Source organism: Astatotilapia calliptera, chromosome 1 (genome assembly GCF_964374335.1).
Source record: "Astatotilapia calliptera chromosome 1, fAstCal68.1, whole genome shotgun sequence".
NCBI lineage: Eukaryota > Metazoa > Chordata > Actinopteri > Cichliformes > Cichlidae > Astatotilapia > Astatotilapia calliptera.
In genome coordinates this window covers 21,962,284-21,983,482 of record NC_137422.1, presented here as the reverse complement: position 1 = coordinate 21,983,482, position 21,199 = coordinate 21,962,284, and the positions used below count along the sequence as shown (strand labels likewise).

General features: G+C 39.3%; 1 protein-coding gene across 4 annotated transcripts in view; it reads left to right on the top strand.

Moving 5' to 3' along the window:
• The first annotated feature begins 4,870 nt into the window (after window positions 1-4,870).
• Window positions 4,871-21,199, top strand: part of tead1b (TEA domain family member 1b) — a 57,008-nt gene continuing 40,679 nt past the window's right edge. For 3 of the 4 annotated variants that reach the window (XM_026167961.2, XM_080298412.1, XM_026167927.2), the window contains exons 1-2: window positions 4,871-5,125; window positions 5,606-5,738. The gene's annotated coding sequence lies outside the window, so the exon portion shown is untranslated. Of the gene's footprint in view, window positions 5,126-5,174; window positions 5,739-21,199 lie in introns of those variants that run through there. The other variant, XM_080298408.1, reaches the window with a different exon arrangement.

The following is a 21,199-nucleotide window of genomic DNA, read 5'->3' as shown; positions in this document are numbered from 1 at the left end:
GTCATGGTTTCATTTGAGGTTATTATTAGAGACAGACTGATCAAAATATCGTATAGTACCGATACCAATGCATGATCAATACTAGCGCAATAGGATACTTTGTTTGTAGCCTTGAACTTGAGGATGCAGCCCACCAAACTGTGTTAAATGAAAAAAATATACCTCCAATATGCACTATGAAAAACATGAATGTTTTTGTGATGACTGTAACATCTATTATATTTACAGCCTTCAGCACATTTAAATATCAGAAGGTGACCCACTGTGCTTTAGAGACAGACATGTTTAGATTCCAAGTCTACAAAAACACAACAAAATCCAGTTTAAAATACATGAAAAGCCTAAAGATTTATTTTTCCACTATTGGTATGGTAATACTGGACCTGTCTTTACTTGGTATAAGATCAGTGCCAACATTTACAGAACCACACAGCACTAGTTATTATCTTGGTTTGGTTTTTGCACAACTATCATATGCCACATATTTGCCAACTCATCCATGCACCGCTTTACACCACTGACACGGACTTACACACATCATGATCATCATAATAAACCCTTAGTAATCCCTATTCAATTAGTGGCGTGACTCTGTCCTTTGTTGCGGCCTACACGTTAACAATGACACATATGCTACACGCAGACATTGTGCACATTTGGAGGCAGCATCTTAACATTACTGAGGATTAATTAATTATTTAAATGATCAACAGTGTAATCACTACAAATGGAAAAACACGAAGAGACACATCCTGCAAGCCATCACTTCTAAAGAAAGCACCAGGCTAATTCATGATCTGGTGTTGGATCCATGATGCTCATTAGTTATTTATAGTAAGGAACACTGCTCTTCACTGGCAATCAAATCAGTACAGAAAGGCCTGAAAACAGAGGCATGTTGTACAGACAGAAAGTGTTTGTTTTTACAGTCTTAATGCAGTCCTGAATGCAAGCATGTTCATGACACCCATGAGTCCCATTAACCCATTTCTGTTCCTATTTGGGAATAAAAATGCCCCCTGTTAACCTGGCTGTTTGAAAATATGTGCTATAACAAAAACAAAAGTAAAGAGGGTCCTGTATAAATCCATAGGTCCTGTTGTGAGGAGCTCAACAGAGTCCAAAGAGTAAAAGGTTATTTGAGCCATACAGCTGTCAGATATGACCTCTGAATTGGGACACAAAAAAGGAAAGAGGGAATAAATCTTACTTTTGTTGGATGTATTTATTATCAAAACACTTTTTAAAATTTAAAAATCCATACTAAATACAGTAGATTATAGAATTCTACAAAGGATCTTGGCGTATAAAAAAGATAACAAATGGGACACAACAGTTTTGCTCTTAAAGAGTTAAAGCTGACAAATGTGTTTTGTGTATTTACACTGGCAAGGACTTTGCACAGCCATCTCTAAGTGAAACATAAATTGAACATGTTACTTAACTCTTTCATCACCTGTTGATACGTTTATCTGCCTTGTCTTATTTGCCACCTGTATGGCACGCTCACGAGGCCACACCCTGTTACACAACCTCTGGCAGTGTGGTGCATAAATAATTTGGTGGGACTTGTGAATGAACTAGTGCTTTGGAGTAAACAAACATTGTTTTGTTTTTTTCACCTTCACATCACATGTCAATGAAAGAATTGTACAACTGTACTGTAAATACAGAGGTGAAAACCTCGGGAATTCATATATTCCTTTGGGGTCATGTTTAAAATGCTGCTTCTGAACAATACCAGCTGTATCTTATGAGCTCCTGAAGTTACGTGCTGCTGTTTTTTTAAAAATTTGACTAGCCACTTCTTAGACACGCCTGTCTTTTGATGATTCATAATTTCCAGAGGTCCTTGTTGTGGCTGATTTAATATCAACTGCTTTGAATGTGGCTAAAGCTAAGCTATTCCAAGTGTGATGCGTGAAGTGCAACAGATTATGAAATACAAAGGACAGCTGTAAAAAGAAAAAAAAAAAAAAAAGCATAGAAAAATGACAAGGTATAAAGCCCCCTTTCAAATCATTCACCTCACTGTATCTCTCTCTCTGCTAAACGTGCACAGACAGATGTTAAAAGGTGTTGATGGATGTCCTCAGAGCAGCAGTCATTCATCTTCATAGATCCCTTTCTTTTGAAGGACTGGTGTCAGAACACTAGCTCCTAATGGATGACTTGTTCAGACATGTCTGTGCTGGTGTCTCTCACCTTGTTTTCTATCTATAACTGTTTGCAGTCGCTTGTAAATCTGGCCGACTCCACCTTCAAAAAATGTGCCTATAGTTTGAGCATACAACATGTCTTGAAATGCATAAATCTTAGCTGAAGTGGTGGTTTGTAGCAAACACACTGGATTTGTATATTGATAACAGCTGTTGTCTGAAAATAAGTCTAATGTTTTTAGGTTGTATTATACTGTGAATGGTGTTAATAACCTCTGAATAGCTCCTCTTAAACAGTACAGATAACATAAAGGTGTAACAATGTCCAATAATCCAAGAGACAGGATATTAAGGGAGGGGGAAATAAACAAAAAAATGCATTTCAAAGAATTAGCAATGGCTGATTTGGAGGCAGGCAATAACGTCTAAGTGTTGTATCAAGGATCAAGGATCACTATATACTGTATGTGAGCTGGAACGACATAAAACAGTGGTGTCTGTGTAGCAACCATAAATGTCCCTTGTTAGAAAAGCATTTAGGTAAAGGTAAATGCCCACTATTTGTCACACAGCGGTGGCTCTGTTGTAGTTATTTTCTAATATTGCAGAAATGGTGCTTGAGAGAATCATGGAAATCTAAGGGAGACGCAGCAGTGGTGTGTTACTATTTAAAACAGCCACATAAAGGTACTACGTGCAAGTGCATATAAGAATTTTATATTTTATTATATGAAATTGCAGTTTATTTAACATGTTTCCTTATATTGCATTTTTATTCATCTACTTATTTTTCCACCATGATCCAAAAGCACTAGGATTTTCATTCTGGGTAATAATATATACCTCCCGCCCCATGTTTCTATATTGCTGTTGAACAGACACACCACATGGTTGATGCTGAATTGTCAATCATTGCATGTCGGAAAGTGTCAGTGGTAATTTCCACGTGTGTTATTAGGCATTTTGCACTGACTGTTTATATTTGAAATAAATTTGTTGATATCATTGATCACATTTCCAACACAGGTGCTTGATAAATTAATAAAAAATCTATATGAAGAGTCAAATTAAGGTGTGGGAGCAATTGTATAAATTTCAAGCTTAAATTATACAGTGACGAGGGGTGGATCTACATGTGGGCCCTCTTGCCTCAGCCCCCCCCCCCCCCCCCCCCCCCAAACACACACGTAAAATTTTCTAGATCCGCAGCTGACAGTGACCCATTGTGGGGCCTAGATGGAAAAGAGATGATACCCCATCAGGAAAGATTTTCTTTATTAAAGGATAAATGTATCCACACAGAACAGCTTTCTAATTGTTTGCAGTGTCTGTGTCAGTGGCAGCTGAATGTCCCCTGCATTATAACTAAACCACTGAATCCTTTCACTGTCTACTGTTTCACTGAAAGGCACTGTAATGTACACAGACTGCGGCAATATACATAATTCTTGTATAGATAATTTTTTTCTTTCTTTTATTTATTGTTAATGCTTGTCTTTGTTTGCATACCATGGGCCGGGTGAACAATGTTTTTCTGTATATGTCCTGTACATATGGCAGAAATAACAATAAAGCTGACTTTAACTTTTTGTTTTGGTTCTGTGTATGATATGTCACAATATCACAGAAACAGATTAGATAGTGAAATCCCTCGTTTCTTTATGTGTTGCTAGCCTTTTACTGCCTTTTATTAACATATGTATGGAAACACACATGGAAATATGTAGGTCAAGAAAAGAGTTTGTACTGTTTACTTGAAAGTAAATATTTGGTATGACCACCTTTATCTTCAACACAGCATGAACCCTCTTAGGCAAGCGTTCTTGTAATTTCTTTAAGTAGTCGTCAGTCATAGTTCTCCAATCTCCTTGAAGGACATTCTCCTCTGCTGTGTGTTACAGATGGCTGTATAGCCACTCACTTGTATACCTCTCTTCTGACTTCCTCAGATTTGAACCAAACATTTCAAATGTGGATTCATCACTCCATGAGGCCTGTGGCCCCTGACTTTCGGGCCAGTTCTTGTGTAATTTGGCATACCTCAGCCTTTTCTCCTCATTTCTCTTCCTCAGAAATTGGCTTCTTGACAGCCACACTTCGATTGAGACCTTCTTGATGAGGCTTTGGAAAACTAAAGGGCAAGATGTATCTCTTGGGTCTTGTGTCAGGTCTTTGCTGGATTTATTTTTCTATTTCTAAGCTGTCTGTTATGTGTAGACACAACCCTGAATCTCCCTTGAATTAGTCGCCTTTTTCATACTCGAATGATTTACTATTCGAGTATGAAATTGTATTAGGTGGCTTACAAATAAACATTCCTCTGAAAATGGCCAGGTACAACTACTAGACTGAAACTGAAAATCCCAAAGAAAGACTGCACAAAACCTCCAGAAAGCCTGAAGAGTTATTGCGCAATACCACATTAAAAATTACAAGAAAGTCTGGCTCCTTGGGAGAAATGAAGAAATGACAGGTGGCTCAAGACTTTTGCACAGCACTGTAAAGACTATACAGCCGCAAACCATTTTTGCCTTTTAAGATTACCTGTTGAAAATCATTTAGGCTTAAGCATGACATGCCTGAGGTCTGAAACTGTGTGACCAGTGGGTTGCGAAACTGTGAAATCGGATTTTCCTCGCGTCCCTGAAGGCGTCAGCTCCCCTCTGCTGGGATGTTCAGTGCCCTCCCTGTCCCCGCTGCTGCTGCCTGCTGCCCAGGCTGGCTGCTGGGCTCGGGATGACGCCACCTCTCGCTCCGCCCCGGCGCAAACTCGCTCCCTGCGTTCATTTCATTCCTCTTCTCATTCCGAGCATTCTTCGCATCTCTGTCAGTGCGCGAAGCGATTCACCTACACCTTCCTGGCTGGCCCAGAAACATCAGAATAACTTGACATAGTATTCAAAATACCCAGTAACATTACATTACCAAAAGAAAGGGGCAATTTTATATGAGATATCAATTACGAGGTAAGTTTCAATGGTAGTTACAGGCATTCAAAGTGGGTTGTAGACTTCAGTTCATTTGGGGAGGAGGGGGGTGGGTTAGTTTACGTATTTCTTTCTCTTTTTTTGGAAATGCTGCACAGTGTATTAAAAATGTTGGCTTTATTTAGTTGTTTAATATTTATCCCACAGCGTGAAGTAACGTTAGGTCGTTTGTTTCCTTCGCGGAGATAGATGGCCGCTGTTGCAACAGGGTGCTCACTTTGAACACTCACTGTTGTAGCCTATGGCTTTGACACAGCAGCGAAAATCTTTGACATTTTTCACATTTTTTGAAAAGAAGCCTGGTCATACGCCCCTATAAAAGCCTCGGAAGCCGTTTGCCCCCGTGTCAGATTGTCAGAAACTCGCAGTGGGATTCGGGATGAACTAAAAACACACTGCACGAATAACAGTTTTTGGACAAGATGACGGTTGAAAACGTTGCTGTTTTCCTCTCCGTAGTTGGCTCAGCCGGGAGTTGTTGGAGATTTCACCGGAGCATTTTCGGACCACCTCGAAGAAGAAAACACTGTGGCGAGACTTGTTGCTTCAACGCGTTTGACGGTGCTTTTTCGAATCGTCATCTAAGTTTTGTGTAAGTATTTTTTATTTTTATGTTATTTTTTTATTTTCAAAGGTTTGTTGGTGTGGTGCTCTCCATGTTGTCACTTTATCCGAGGAAACCGATTGCTGAACCGGAGGGGAAAGATTAACCCAAACTCCTTTTATTGTTTCATTTTGAGGGCTTCATTAAAGCTCCTCTGGAGAGCCCCAGGGCCAACCTATGCCTCCAAAACTACCAAGCTGAAAAAAATCTGTAATAATATGTAGTTTTTTGGTCACTTGAGCGCTTTACTGTGGTTTAAAATAGCCTTAAAAGGTCGCTTTTAATAATGAAAATTGTCTTTAAAAAGGATCTTGAATTAGCAGCTGGAGTTTGTGTACATTTATGGGGTTTCCTTTATTGTTGTCCCTTCCCTTCCTTTAATTTGGGAAATGCCTGCTCAGCTAAAACTGCAGGCCAGCTGGAGGAGTTTTACTCCTTACAATGATTTCATCCACTTAACTTTTTCTGGACTTCCCTGGATGGGAACACGGCCCTTATACAGAGAAAGCGATGAGAATTAGATCAAAGCTTTCATTATCTTAGGTTCAAGTTGCACTAAAATACTTTGATTTGTTTCCACTTTGTTGTCTACTCAGCATTTGGTGGTCTGAGGACAAACTGGTCCTCAGACCACAGTTGACACAACTCTGATAGTGTTGACACAAGTCAGTGAAGGTGCTTCTACTGTAATAATTTTGCAGAAATTTCTAATTTATTCTCTCGTGAGATCTCCAGCCCTTTTTGTGTCTCACTTCTCTTGACATCACTTGGCTTCAGTAGTATTTTATGATCAGCTTTAGGAAAATAACGAAGCAATTGCCTCCTGAAAAAGCTAATTTTGTCAAAGTAGCTGATTTGTATTATTGTAAGCTTTGCAGGAGAGGCGACAACTGAGAAAATGGGTGAAAAAAAACCTGCCAAAGCTTTAAAAATAGCTTGTTGAACAAAATCCACTTTCCATCACTACTGCTACTACTGCTACTACAAGTTTCTGGCTGAAGCACTTACAGCCTCCCACCTCTTTCCACCTTTTCCACTATTTAATGTGAAAGCAGCTGGTTATAACAAGCGCACATGCACTCTGCTTTTCGCAATGTAAAACAAGCATTTTCTCACAGCAAACTCGGTGTAACTTTTTGCAAAAAAAGGGCCGAAAACACACGGGAAAAAGAGACTGTTATTTATTAAATTAATCTAAAAGGGCTGCTATAATTTAATGGAAACAGTTTAAATGCAGTGAGGTGTAACACACACACACACACACACACACACACACACACACACACACACACACACACACGTCACAGTATAAATCTGCTTGCTTGGAAGAAAAAAAATCTGGGATTGAAAAAGATGCTTTGTTTTCAGCTTATGCAACCAGTGGACCTGTTGGACGGAAGCCTGCATAACATTTGTGCAAGAATAGGATGTTGTCTTTGTTTGACCCAATGAAGCTTTACATATGAAACTGGCAGGTTTTAAACTCCCTTTTTGCTTTGAACCACCACAGTGCTGAGAAAGCAGTACCTGTTGATCGCTAGACTGCAGCACACAGCCAGGTTTTTCAGTGCATCAGCATCAGTCTATACTTTTTAAACATTTGGAATTAGCCCAGGAAGCATGTAAGGATTGTGTGGCTCATATTAAGGTGAAATTTAAGCAGATGCAGATAATTATCCTATTGAGAGTAGTGTTGTTTGGCTATATTGTCTTTGTTGCTCTCCGCTGCCTTATTGAGGTCAGAGGGTAGGACTGGACTGAAGAGAGTGTGGTCTATTTGCTGTGAAGTGAGGACAGAATAATGTGCTTTTGTCAAGCACAGTGGACAGGGTTACTTCTGGAGCAAAGTGAGACTCTTCTTTTCTTCTGTTGACCTTCAGAGAGCTGAATTTTGGCTGAGCACTTGTCACATCATCAGTCTACAAGAAACTATGACGTATATATGAATTCAAAAATTAAATTTTCCCTGTCGCTGATGAATGGTCTAGCTGAGCCTGGTGTCATGCATATACACAGTCTCCCATGAAGCCTTGATAGTGACGGAATATGACCGTAATTACTCATGACACTTGTACTTCAGCTATAACTGCAGTTACCTGTGGTGATCCAGCCTGCGAGGTTACGAGAGTGATGCAGAACAGAAAGGCCCTCTTCGCTAAAGAAGAAGCACCGGGTCTGCCTTTACTCACTGATACTACAATAATCAGTTCAGTTTGAGAATAATCTCAAATGCTTCCTGACTGTTTGGATTAATAGCACATTAAGCGATACAGTCACTGCTAATTGACTGCTGGAGAGAAGTTCCTGTGTACTCTGTGCCACAGAGCATCAATGTTTTTAGCTTCCTTGGATGCCATCTGATTTATAAATAGCTTTTATTAGAGTCCTAATGCAAACAGAGCCATAATCATACATTAGGTTACAAATGATCACGGATAGAGGTGGAAGATTGTATCGATGCAGTTTAGAAAAAGATTTACAAAAAGAGAGAGAGAGAGAGAGAGAGAGAGAGCTTGCATGCGAGTCATGTGGGGAAAAAGCGCCATGGCCGCAAGTTTGATGTCGGCATTTTGCAATGGCTTATTTTGATAAAGAAAAGGCTTTGGAATTGATAAGCTTGAAGGCTGGGGGATTCTGAAGGATGGACAGTTTGGAACCAGTTCACTGTTTCGGCACTCCCACATGTAGTCACGTAGTCCCAACCTGAATTCATGGTGATAGTTATTTGGTACCTCAGTGGCATTGACACAGTGTAATAACGATCAGCGTTTTTTTTTTTGTGTTATTTTTCGCAAAAAAATAGACTATGGCTTCCAGCAGTTGTTGTTTACTAGTGTGTGTGTGTGTGTGTGTGTGTGTGTGTGTGTGTTGTTGAGATAAAGGGTCATGTTTTGCAAATCCAAAGGAAAAAAAAAAAAGATTATCCATAGACGTAAATTTTGTCTTTTACATGCTCTCGTTCATGCTTGGGTGTTTTTTTTTTTCTTTTTCGTTTTTTTTTGTATGTTTGTTTTTCCATTTGTATAAAGTACAGATGAAAAAGGGATACATGTAGAAACAACAGTGCAACGAGGCATGCTTTCTATTTGTGGCTGTGCAGATGCTCATGGGAATGCGATCACATTATGTGTCCCGTATTTTTAATTGAAATGCTAATACACACTATTATTATTATTTTTTTTGTTATGAAAATTCTAGGCTTGAAAAAGATCTCTGATCTGTAATTGAATCTAGACACGGAGATATTAATTGTGTAATTAGATGTGATGTGTGGCAGGAGTTGAATCGCATCAAAACATCAGCGTTTTCCATGGTCAAAACACCCTTTAAAAAGAGGATACTCCTGCAGGCTTCCAGACTGTGTGTGCCCTGAGGTAAACCCTGGTCTAGAAAGGGAATTTTAGAGTATGCGCTGCTGCTCAGCAGTTTGAGCAGGGCCCACTGAGGCCAGCGGAGAGTGCCACCAAAAAGGAAAAGCTGGCTCAAAGCCACTGACGTCATCTAAGTAAATCTGCTTCAGTACTGCAGCCATAAAATGACTGCCAGCTACCGAACGCACTTTGGCCCTGTCAACCACCTTAGTGCAACACAGTCCCCCCCGTTCCTTACTTATGGAAGGCTGTGTTTAAGTTTACTTACATTTTGCCGGAGTAGTAGCAGATGTCTGTTCATTCAAAAAGAACAAGGCAAGTCTCAGGCTTTGTAGTTTTAAATAAAGCACCAAATGATTGAGCTTCTCTCACCCTTTGAAGTCGTACCACTTTAATATTGCAGTCTTATAATGCTTACCATATGGCAATCTCAATTATTAGTTCTGGAAAAAGGCATTTAGAATTCACGGTGTCATAACCGCTCGTTATTGATGTGTTTCTTAGACACTTGGACTTTGTCTGGAGTTCTTATATGAAAGCAGGGGGAAAAAAAAGACAAATGAGCTCTGCTTCATGGTAAAACACAGACAAAAAGCAATATGTACTCTGAATCATTTCATGAGTCAGTTTCTGAAACCACTATAAACATTTTTTGCTCTTAACCGCAATGAAAGCAGGAAATCTCGGCTTCAACAACTTCCTTTCTCAGTGCCGACCATAGTAGTGGCAGTGGTGTTCGGCTTCTCCGCTAGTTGAAGGAAATCCATGGAACAAAGGCGCACTGTCACTTCATTTACTGAAACTGTGTATAATTTGTGGCATGTATTCAAATGTGGGTTATTTTGTTCATACTCCCCAGGTACCTCTTGTAATAAATTCTCACAAGACCTTTCCTCGATGGTCGCTGTAGTAGTGTCGTGACTGACACAGATCAGCCAGGCTTTTTCTGCCCTCGAGGTGCCCTGGATTCAGAGAAGGCACACGTAGATTGGAAGGCAAGCTCCCAACATTAATATGCGGGCTGTACCCGGTAAATTAGTTTGGAATCTGAGCCAGGATGCTGCAGTGGAGAGCAGTGCGGTCCAAACTTTTTGTGTGTGTGTGTGTCTGTTTAGTCTTTTGAATTGGCCCAAATAGTGGACATTTTCAACTAGGAGGTGTTTAATTGTAATTACATCATTAATACATGGAAGCGGGTTTATTAGCGAACAATACAGCTTTCAGTAAACCACGAGAAAGTATGTAGTGACAGTATTTTTAAACATAAATAAAGACAAGGTTAAACTCAAACTGTCTTAGTTCATGCCCTCACACCAAACCAAAGTAATACTCACATAAATGCAGCTGCATTAGAAACTCCCACCCCTGAGTAGTACAACCAATAGCTGGAATCAAATTACAGGGATATATATTCATATCTTACTGTAAAGTCCTCTGTTTTGACTCACTTTTCTCCAAGCTCTCGCCTTTTTTTTCCTACTACTGTTTGAAAGTGAAGCTAAACCAAACAGCTCCATTTGCCCTCGAACACCGTCAGTGAAATTGTCCTCCACTGCTGATTGTTGGTGGCGTCAGTTCAATCCCAGTTGTTGGAAATTTTTTCCTTGCTTTTAAATATTTGAAAACACAAAAACGCTGATTCGCCTGTATTCACATTGCATGGCAACAACTGCAAGATTTTTCTGACTTCGCACACTAGCCTGTTCTTGTTTTCTGGTGTACAAATATGGAAGACTGCATCTTACTGTAGTGTTTTCCTTGTAATAAGCAATGAAAGAAGTATAGATTTCTAAATGGTTTAGTCTAAGTGCATTAATCCTAGACATTTGTAAAGAACAAGAAAAATGTAACTTTTTAAAAAGAACATTTTAGGATGTAGCTAAATAAGAAAGTTAAGAAAACCTGACAAATTCCCACTGACGCAAAATCATAGCATCAAATAAAAAAACGTTTACCTGTTGAATACAATCTCTGTATGGATGGGGTTAATCTATCCATCCATTCAGTATCGTCGAGGAGATCGCCCATCCCAGCCGTCACAGGACAAAAGACTGTTGTAAAATTGAAAGACAGAACATTTGAGTTACATTTTTCTTGGCTTGTCAACACTTTCTATACCTTTTTGGACACCTTCATTGACAGGGGGAGTCCAGTGTGGTATACAAGAGTTGTCAAGGAGAGGAAAAAATGACAACAGAGAAAAAGGAGAAACGTATATAAGGGGACAAATGAAGACTGGAGATGCAGAAGAAAAGAGATGAAAGTCGGTGTGAATTGGCAGCGCCAAATGCAAATGGTGGCCTTCATGCTCATCACTGTGATTTGTTTTTTCATGCCCGTCCGCACGCGTCCTGGATGAGCCAGCAGCCAGCCCTCTGCCTGCTCTGCTCTCATAACTGTCAGGAGATCCTTTATCTGACGAACCTTTATTTACAGCTTTAATTTCCTGAGCTTTATGTGTTCCTCTCGCACTCCACACCACTCTGACATGGGTGTATGCCGTCTGGTATGCACTGCAAATTTTTGATAGGCAAATGTCCCCTGAGCTTTCATTACGTTTCGTGTCTGAATGGTAAATTGTGTTTTCTTTTTCCTTTTTGTTTATATGTAATGTTTTTGATATTACTGGCAGAGCAGGGATGTGTCCTCAGAAGGAGAGATTTTTGTCTCTGAGATTTACAGTCAATTTTCCCTCTGCTGTGCAAGTGGAAGACCTTTAGCGTTGCCTCTTTTCTCGGCTGACGACGCATCTGATGTTGTCCAGATCATGTTGTTGTTTTTACCTGTTTCACAGTCTGAGGCAGGTAGAGAGGGCTGCTCTGACAGAACCTGTAAATCAATCTCAAACAAAGATTGATCCCACAGTGGCCTGATGGTTGCTGGGTAGTGGGATGAAGACCTCAGATTTGAGAGAGATGATAGCAGACAGATTCACAGCACTTAAGCTTGGAAGTTCAAAGAGGCAAGAAATAAACACTGGGTCTTTGCCAATAACAGAGGGAGCATAAGAAAGCTTTGGAAATTGATATTATTTATTCTTTTTAAAAATGTTTTTTGAGACTTATCAATTAAACTTGAATGAAAACCCCACTCGGATTCTTTAATTATTTCGTAAGGTTGCCTTTAAATATTTTGATTCCTCCCTTTTTTCCGCTTAGAGTTTGGACTTGGGTTGCAACCCTTTAGTTGATTTGAAAGAACTTTGAACAGTCAGTGCATGCATCCACTTCACTTCGAGCTGGTTAGTTTTTATTTTAGTGTGTTTTGTATCTCAAGGTCCTCAAAGGCCTGCTGTGAAAGACTTCATTCCACAAACATGCCTTCTTCAAGGTAATTAATTTGTTTTTAATGACTGAATGTGGAATTTCAATAACGTCTGTCTTTGTAAATGTTCATAGTTAGTTGCGTGTTGCCTGGAATATTTTTAACATTGCTGTAATAATTACGCAGGGGCCAGAATATGTCTTCACAGCATGCTAAAAATGTTTTGAAATCACATGGTAATTATAGTTTTACACACTGTGGCCTTAGCTACTGTGGGCCATTATGGGGTGCACAAAAGTCATTCAGAGAATTATTATTGCACCCTCTGAGATAACGGCACAAAAGAACTCCACATGGAAAATTACATTTGAGACCTCTCATCTGCTATTTCATTACCTTGCTCTGTCTGATGGGTGAAATGGGTTCTCTTAATTTAAGGAGCTGAATTCCAGCTTGGTGAGTGGTTTATGTAATCTTGCAGTAAGTGTAATTTCCCATAATTCCATGTCACACCTACTACTCTGCTTAGCTACCACATTCACTTATTGCATTGCAGGCCATCTTTACCCTGCATCTCACAAATAAGACCATTTCTATGGTGTACACCCTGCAAAGACAGAAGTATGCAATTATCTGTAAGCCAAAAGTGTTTCTACGGGTGACATTCATACCCTCTTTTGACAGGCGTAATTAGTCTTCAAATTCTAAGGCACTAAGAGACCGTCTTCATTGACAACTGCCAGATTATTCACATTTTTCACACAGCAAAACTATCTAGTCCTTTGCATGCAGTTTAGCCAGGTAATTTGAGCTGCAGCACATCGGTGTATTTGTTCAGAACTGACTGTTTTCAAACAATTTTGCTAACATGTCAGACTGCACATCAGCAGTTTATGGTACATTTAATCATTATAAAAGCATTCATTTACACTGAAAGAAAGATCTTGGCAGCACACTGGTGATAAGGGCATTAGGTTTATTTGTGTTTCGTCACATTCGAGTGTCATGTAGCTTCACATAACCTGTTTGAAACCTCATGGGTCCAAACATGTCGATTTGGCCTAAAGACCACGGACGACCTATCCTATAAGTGTATCTTTTCTTTATTTATGGACTACAGTTCTGCCTGCAGGTTTAGTTTGAATGTATGTGCTCATACGATTAATTATCTGTGTGGTAGCTTGAAAAAAAATGCGGTCATTTCATCTCAGGGCTAGAGAGCCAGCTCAAAAATCTCTTAATGCATCCTGTTTTCACTCTGATTTCATTTTTGATTTCATCTTCAGAGCTTTGATGTTTCTTTCATGCTGGTCACCATGCTGTCGTTCATTCAGTTTTGTTTTTAAGTTAAAAGACTTGTTGTGCTTTTCCTGACCACCTCTCTCCTTATGTCACAACCAATAACACTTTTGCTTAGTTGATTTTAAAAGCATCCTGTTTACCTCCACACTGTGATATAAAACAGTCAGATAACCCACCCTTCATATAAACTTCCATGTGACTGTTCGGGGCCATATATGACCTCAGCCATATATTTATGGGTCATTCTGATATTTTTAATTCTAAAAGTTTCCTACCCTGAATTTTTCAGTCTGCTTCTATGATCTTTTATAGTTTTTACAAAAACTGACCCATCGATGTGGCAAGATAAATGGGGAAAATTGAGTGGGGTCATTTATCACCTTGGAAATACATGTATGCTTTTTAACATTACATCATTACATGGTCAAGTGTTTCTGTGGCCTGTGGCTAAGAGGCCGATGCTTTAACAGCCAAAGTGATCATGAAAACAATCAGGCTGATTCATTCATTGTTGGATAAAAATGATGGAAAATGTTGACTGCTTATTGTTTAGAAAGTTTTAGAAGAGCTGCTACATTAAAGGACATGCTGTTATGTAGGGCTGAACGATTATGGAAAATAATCTAATTGCGATTTTTTGCCCCAATATTGCGATTGCGATGCGATATGCGATTATTTTTTAAGGTCTTTGTCTTCTGTATTATTAAACAAAGACAAGCAATACATCATATAGTATGGCCAATACTATATTACATTAATTTTAAACTGTTCTTTCCTGGAAGACAGACCTCTGTTATGATGACATGAGGTGATGCATGAATTGATGACTGACATTTTTATTTAACTTCTTCAATCACAACAGTATATTTGAACATACACAATAGTTTATTTTTAGCTTACAAACATCTGAGCATAAAGTGCTGACAAGGAACCCTGGTGTAAACATTAAAATGAAAGTCAGTACAATGTGCAGATTGCAGAAATATACATAAAAAAAATCAGTGGCTTTGCCACACTCAGTTTTTCGACATCTGTGAACTACTAGACAGTCATTCAATTAAAAAATAATATTAAATAAATAAAACTAATACCGTAAATGTCGGGCTATAAGCCGCTACTTTTTGCACAAGCTTTGAACCCTGCGGCTTTTAGTCAGGTGCGGCTTTTCTATGGATTTTCCGTGATTTTTGTCATATCGTAAGACGATTTGTTTTGTGTGTTCCGCTGTTGTACGGCACTACGTTGCCTGGCGGAAGGATCGGGGTTCAAGAGTGGTATGTTAGTCACATGTCCGTCCGCCAGGCAACGTAGTGCCGTACGAAGTAGCGCGAAAAACAAACTTCAAAGTAGCACTACGCGTTCAGCGGGAGTCGTGGATGATGAGCGGCGATAAACTTGCAAGTTATGCCCAAAAAGCAAGTTATGCCCAACTCCACCGGTGGATTCTGACAGCGTGGAAAAGTGTGAAAACATCCACGATCACCAACGGATTTTGAAGGGCTGGACTGCTGCATGATGGAGAGGAGGACACCGCCACGGCCCTTCTGAGGGTGTTCGACTCTGACACTGACAATGAGGATTTCTTTGGTTTTGAAAGTGACAACGAAGGAGAGAAGCGGAGAGTGGATGACGAAGCCATCATGAGCCTGTTTGTATCCGACACTGGAGAAGAGGACTTTGGTGGTTTTAGTGCGTAGGAAGAAGAGAAAGATGGTGAATGACTGACTTTTCTTCTTGTTAAAGCTGTGTCACTGCACCTGAGCCTAAAAGGTAGGCCGAATCTATTGTTCTGGTGTGCTGTAGGTTATTGTTATGTACTACATGTGCAAATATGTACCCATAACTTGTTTTTCAAAATATTAATAAAAGTGATGTCTCCAAACAGCCATCTCTTTCCTGACAATTCCCTTTGTGCATATTCTCTTACATATGATAAGTCAACATTGAAACACCTGCGGCTTTTGGTCAGGTGCGGCTAATGTATGTACAAAACAGGATTTTCCCCTGATTTTAGCTTGTGCGGCTAATATTTAGGTGCGCTTTGTAGTCCGGGAAATACGGTAAATAAAAAATACACACATCTTACTGATCTCTGCAGTCAGTAACATTACACATAAAGTGCAAACATAATAGCAATTGTATAAACACACACACAAACACGCCTTTAAAGTTTAAAGGCGTGAAATTGGACGGTCTAGTTCTGATTAGCGTCACCGCTGTCTCGGTGGAGTTTAATAAACTCGGCCGTCTGCTTCTTGCTATCTAAAATATAACCAGACACTAGAGCTGGGCGATAGAACGATAACGATATGTATCGCGATATAACTTTTACTCGATAGAGAAATTAAGCTATCGCGATAGACCTCGCCGCTCTTGTCCTCTTAAAAAAAAAAAAAAAAAGGTCAGCCAATCCAAATTAAGTAGCGCAGAGCTGAACCAATCACAGCCGCAGCGTCACGTCGCGTGACTTGTTACGTACAGCACAAGTGCCAAGCCGCACGTGTGTTTGTTTGGGAAGCAGCCAGCGGGTAATGGAGGAAATGAGTGTGCCGACTAGAAAAATCAACCGAGTGTGACCGAAGAGAAAACAGATGATGGTTCCAATGCCGGAGAGATTGTCGAACGGAAGAGCCATAGAAGTTCCGTAGTGTGAAGGTATTTCGGCTATTTCAAGTCTGACAAAAAACAGAGTAGCGTGCACTGTAAATTGTGCCGAAAGCAAGTCTGGAAATACAATAAACTGGTGCATGCGTCACACTGTGCGCCACGTTATTGTTTCGGTGAAATGAATTTCTACAATACTGTTACTGTTAATTCTACTCTCTGCAGTGTTTAAATGCTTACATATACACACAGTTACTGTCCCTCCACACATACGACTCGGTTCTGCTTCTATGCCCCAGCTTTGTTTACTTTTTCCCACCGAGGCTTCTAGACTTCTGATTGGCCAACATTTCTGCACGGTTAGGAATCTAGCGCCACCTGCTGCTTTGGCATGTTCATAGCAGCGTTTTCCTTCATTTCTGCCTTTATGTGTGGACGGGATTATTTTTTAAAACGAAAACGGAAAATCTCTGTTTTCAAAAATACCCGTGTACGTGTGGACGTAGCCTCAGTCTCTGACTGGAAGGGCTAATTCGTCATTCGGCTTTTGTCAGACTAAAGTAACTGTTAAAACTGTTTGAAAAGCTCAGCTATACAACAAGGAGAGATTGAGAATTTCCTTTTAGTTCTCAGTTTATTTGATATTGACAAAAGTTAGTCAGTTTTGTCTGTTCTTCTGTAAAACAAACTAAGATTTATTTTTAGAATTAATATTTTGTTTCTAAGTGGAATTGACAATTTAGTCTGTTTCGTTTGTTCTATTTTGAAACTTAAACGCTTTAGCGGCTGCCTTTTGTGTAGTTTGCAATATTTGCCTTTATTTATCTGAAAAAGTCTCATGTTCCTTAAGTACATCTACCCTGTTGAACTTATTATGGGAAATAAATATTTAAATAAAAACAAGCTGCTGATTATTTCACATTTTACTTGTGAGCAACAGCACATTTAAATCTTACAAATTCTTACAAGTTATTTGGCTTATATTGTGATAGATATCGTTATCGCCTGAAATGAAAAAAACATATCGTGATATGAAAAAATCTCATATCGCCCAGCTCTACCAGACACTGGTGTAAATTCTCGACTGTCTCATACTTCTGTTTAATAAGTTTTCTGTTTGACGTTTAGTCAGCTGTGTGAAAACCAAGGAGGAACCCACCCGGGGGATTAATAAAGTTTTATTTTATCTAATCTAATAACTTTAATCTCAGCCAAACCGATTTACTCACGAACAAACAAAACACTGAAAAAAGCCCAACAATAACATTTTTAGGTTGTCTAAGTGACTTATATATTACGTTTAACCCGAGCAGCGAAACTCCGCGGTGATCTGAAAATGATGTGCCGGGAGTTGTGCCGTTCTCGGCCGCATCAGTAACCCTTGAGCTCCCGGCTAGCTGTCGAGCTGGTGGGTAGCAGACGCCTCTGAAAACGTCGAAGCACTTTTGCAAATATGGGATATCTTGATAAACCAAGCAGATATTTGATGTTTACACAACTACTTTCTCGCCTGAAAATATTTTAAAAGTTTATTTTGTGACCCAGAAAGATTAGTATGAGTAATTTTAAAACTTAGTAGCGGCCGCCATTGTTGGAAACTGGAGTTTGGCTGGGCCGCGCTATGAATTCTGGGATATGGTAGTAATTTGGACAGCCTTCGGCGCGTCGCTGTGACGTAATCGGTCTACAAATGCGGCCTCAGGAGGATGCAGCCCATGAATTTGGACATGTCCAGAGTATAATCGCAGCCTTTGCGGTTAGAAAATTGCACTTGATCATGTCGCGATATTATCGCAAATGCGATATATCGTTCAGCCCTACTGTTATGATGACGTTTTATGTGAAATGGATAGCATATAAAATATTATGGGGTCATGAATTACCCCACTCAATCAGTATAGTTACTATAGCTTGTTTGCTGGAGGGTTAACAAGTAATGTTTAACTTATCAAATTATATGTTAGTTTAGGTGAAATTCAATTTTATTGTCATTAAAAAGTACATTACTCAAACAATGAAATGACGAAATGCAAACAGCGTGCACATGCATATAGAATACATTTACAATATGTACAAGAATTCGCAGCATTTCTATGCAGTGTGTGTATGTGGTGTTCATGTAAGTGTGCATATGGATATTTTTAGCATTGGCGAACCTGAATGATCTCTTTATCTAGCCGCCATACATCTGTCATTTTCAGCCGCCAAGTTCAAGTTAAGGGAAGTTTCTAAGAAGAGTGATGGCATTAATAATGCTTTGCAGTTTACTAGGCATGTTTAAGAAAGCATTGGAATAAAAATTTGTACAGATTTGCAAGAAAAGCAAGAGCAAGAAATGACTCCGATTATTCTGTTCGAAACGGGTGAACAAAGATAAAACTGCTCGTGCCGCTGGAAAAAGTGACAAGAAGGTAAAAGCCAGTTTGGGGTTGTTGTTTTTTTTTCTCTTTCAGATCCTTTTAAAGTTGTTGTAAATCCGTCTAGATAGTGCTGTGTGCCAGCAGCCTGTGCCAGTAGTTTTGGATGGATGACCTGAAGGAAGATGCAGATCAACACTCAGCTACATAGTTTCTGGCTAAAAGTGATGGTTTTAGAGCCTCTGTGTGCCCTTTAGACACTCTTCCCTCTCTTTTGAGAGTGGGCTTGAAGTTTAAACTCATTTTATTCTTTGTTGCCAGGTTCGGCGTGTTGTTTGTGCTGCTTGACTTACTTTGTTTTCCCTCAGCTAATCATCAGCATCCAGAAGACACATTTGCTCTCATATTATGAAAAAGCCCTGTGGAAAAACATTGTTAGTGGAGTAATTTCTGCAGAAAAGAAGCATTAATGCTTGTCCGCAGAGTGAGACATGCTCAGCAATTTCAGCAGCTTCAAGATATAAAAAAAAAAAAAATTAGTTTTCCTCTCTAAATGCATTTAAATATGTCTCAAAGTATGGGCGGGGCAAATGAATCCAGCTGTTATTTTGTTTCTCTGTTAATAAGAGCTAAGTCTGGAATTTTTAATAATCAAAAGGTTAATGGAGATATACATTTTACTTATGGTTTTATTCCAAGGGCACTCAGATCCTCTAATCAGGGGCTCCTAATGCAACCAATGTCTCGACTAAAGACGAAGGGGGATCGTGCCTTTGCTTTTGCTGCACCAAAACTCTGGAACAGCCTGCCGGTTGATGTCCGTGCGTCGGAAACTATTCAATCTTTCAAATCACGGTTAAAAACCCATTTGTTTAAGCTCGCCTTTCAAACTACTTAGCTTAATTTCTTCCCGGTTCGTGCTTGTTGCAATATTACCATCCTATAACTGTATTTCTTTGTTGTTAATTGTTTTCTTTTGCTGTAAACCTGCAAGTATGGCTCGTCTGTGAAGCACTTTGTTGTACCTGTGACTTTTAAATGTGCTATAGAAATAAAATTGAAATTGAAATTGAAATGTAGAATAGGCTCTTCTTCCACAGGTTTGAACTCTGACACATTGATGCTTTTAATAAGGCAGTTCATGTTCAGGTTTAAGGTGTTTGTTTTCTTCTCCCTCAGTTCGCTGATATTGTGAACATCACAGGAAAAGTGCTGATAAATGATTGTGAGCTGGCCTGATTTTCTACCCATTTGTTGTCAGATGTATTCAGATGGTGCTTTTATTTAAAAAAAAAAAGAGTTATAGAAAAAGTAAAGAAAATAAAGCTACTTAGTAAAAAAAAAGTTATTTTAATTAAATTATTCATGCGTTAGTGTCTAAGATGAGTGTATTGATGTATTAGAAAGCACCAAGAAGTGAGATTATTAGTAAGAATAGAGAGTAGCAGTTACTTGAAATATCATAAACAAATTGTATAATATTGGAAATATTGTTCACTACAAAACTGTGGTAACAGAAGCCTTAATAGACACTTGCTTTGGTTGACTCAGAAGTTGGTTTGAGAATAAATCACCCATGTTGTCAGTACTCACTGTCCTAGCAGTTAAACACCACACTAACTTTAATTATTCCCATTCCAGATGTGTCCTCGGTTGTTAGTAATTTGGTGAATTTCAATAGATTCTCATCCAGATGCATATTTCTTTTTTTAATTCCCATGTTGACGATGACAGATGTTACAAGATATTACAAAGCCCTTATGTGCTCATTGTAAATGCATTATAGGCTTTCATGAAGCTCATATTTATAAATTTTAAGCCCAACATTTTCCATCAGGCATCGCTGATATAATGTTATTATAGCTCTTCAAACGTTTTTGGTCTTTGCAATGTTTGGAGGAAGGCGCATGCACAGGATGGGAAGCATGATGGAGAAAACCACACTGTCTCTAAAGACTGATTAAAGTATCACTTTACCAACCATAGCATACCACAACAGAGAACCAGTGTTCCTACAAAACATAACAGAAGACACAAAACATCCATGTCAGCTTATTGATGAAAGAGGATTAGATTTTAAAGTTGAGGTATATTTATTTTTACTTGGATTCGATTTGTTGCAGTTGTGCTTTTACAAATCTGGAAAGAATGTTTCATTAGACTAGATATGAGGAGACTGGGCGCTTGCTGCTTAAGCTTCACGAGGACACGGGCGAGCGTTTTTCTTCAGAAAGATATTTTGCCATAAAAATGTAAGCTGGATTCGATTATGAGCACAGATAATCACTTGGTTGGGTTAAGAGGAGCACATCCAGAAAGAGGTTCAGCCCTTTAGTGGTTGAAATGGGAACGTTTCCCCTCCCTCATCAGTTTGTGAGTTGGTTCTGCAGCGTCAGCAGTCAGCACACAAAAACGGAATTCAGTAAAAGCTCTCTCTCCCTCTGCTCTCTGGGAGTTTTTTTCCCCAACAGCTTGCTCCCATCCCCCCTTTCCCCCTCATGAACTGACATGCTGGAAGAAACATATGCTACTATTCCCACTTCCTGACAGC